Genomic DNA, 1,852 nt, shown 5'->3' with positions numbered 1-1,852 from the left:
CTTTATGAGGCTTTGTATGGACGGAGATATAGATCCCCTATAGGGTGGTTTGATATTGGAGAAAACCAGTTAGTGGGCCTAGATTTAATTCAGCAAGCAGTTGATAAGGTGAAAATGATTCAAGAAAGATTGATAGCAGCACAGAGTCGACAGAAATCCTATGCGGATAATCAGCGATGCAAGCTAGAGTTTGAGGTAGGCGATTAGGTTTTCCTAACAGTTTCACTTATGAAAGGAGTAATGAGATTTGGAAAAAAAGGAAAATTGAGCCCTTGATACATAGGACCATATAGAATTATTCGTACAATCGTTAAGGTGGCATATGAGTTGGAGCTACCTTCTGAGTTAAAGTCTGTACATCCGGTATTTCATGTGTCCATGCTCCGTAAGTGTATAGGAGATCCTTCGAGAGTCGTACCGGAAGATGATATCCAGGTGACCGAGCAGTTATCATACGAGGAGGTCCCTATAGCTATATTGGATAGACAAGTTCGTCGATTGCAAACTAAGGATGTAGCTTCTGTTAAAGTGCTTTGGAGGAACAATAATGTTGAAGAGATGACTTGGGAAGCTGAAGAGGAGATGAAGACAAAGTACCCGTACTTGTTTTCGTCGTTCCAGGAGACTCAGTGTGAAGCATCATCATCCCCAGGTATTGTTTTATTTATAGTTGTTGTGATTGGTCGTGTGAGGCCATACTATTGATTTATGGTTGTTGTGATTGGTCGTGTGAGGCCATACTATTGATTTATGGTTATTGTGATTGGTCGTGTGAGGCCATGGTGTTGCGTATTTTAGTATGTGGCACTGGGAGGCATTATTTTGGGTTGCAGTGTACAGGATGGATTGGTACATTTACAAGGAAAACTCTGGCGAAATTTTTATAGAATCCCTAAGAGCTTAACATTCGGGGACGAATGTTCTTGGGAGGGGGGGGGGGATGTTACACCTTGGAATTTCATGTCGCTCGCATTATGAACATGCCAATGTAAACCTAAAGTGGACATGAAGCCCGTGTAAGGTTAAGAAAGATGTTTGATGATTCTAATTAAGATTCCAAAGGCATTTGAGGCTAAAGAAGTAAGTTTGTCAGAGAAAGTTGAGGTTGAGCCACGTTTTGGGAAATTTCATATCATTTGAGCTATACATTACCTAGCATCACATTGAGGAAGAGGTATGAGGTCCCTTAGATGGTTAATGAAGTTCTAGACAAGTTCCAAGAAGGTTCCATAAGGATTGGAGATCAAAAGAACGAGTTTTCGCGAAAATCGGAGTTGGGGTCTGGTTTGCGGCTGCAAACTGAGTTTGCTGTGCAGAAAACTGGCCGCAAACTCACCTTTTTGGCAGCCTTCACTACCCAACATCACCCCTAATCTGAGGAGCGAGTATGCGGCCGCAAACTCATCGCAAAGTAGAGTTGGGGGTGATTTTGCTACCTTTTTAAATCCCAAACGAACCCAACCTTATTTCCAACTTTCCACACTTATTTCCCTACCATTAGAGAGTCTTCTTTAGAGCTTTTAAAGGTTTCCTAACCCTCCACACCTTTCCATATCATCAAGAGAGAAGATCAACATCTAGAGCTTAAGGTAATCCAAGGAGGGTGATGATTCTTGTTTCTATTTAAGGTTGTGGTGAGCTTGAGCTTGGAGAAAGTTGTGTCACGGCCCAACCGGAGGGCCATGACGGGCACCCGGTGCTAACCCACCCGGGCGCCTCTTATCGTACTCTCATATTCGCATCTAGGTGAGCCACATGACTTACTTATAATTTACATACATCAATAGTCCTAATCTCGTTGGGCAACAACGTATTTATATCATCATCAATAACAATGCCCATATCCATACAC

The sequence above is a fragment of the Lycium ferocissimum genome, chromosome 1 (assembly GCF_029784015.1).
Source record: "Lycium ferocissimum isolate CSIRO_LF1 chromosome 1, AGI_CSIRO_Lferr_CH_V1, whole genome shotgun sequence".
Taxonomy (NCBI): Eukaryota; Viridiplantae; Streptophyta; class Magnoliopsida; order Solanales; family Solanaceae; genus Lycium; species Lycium ferocissimum.
This window is presented reverse-complemented; position numbering follows the sequence as displayed.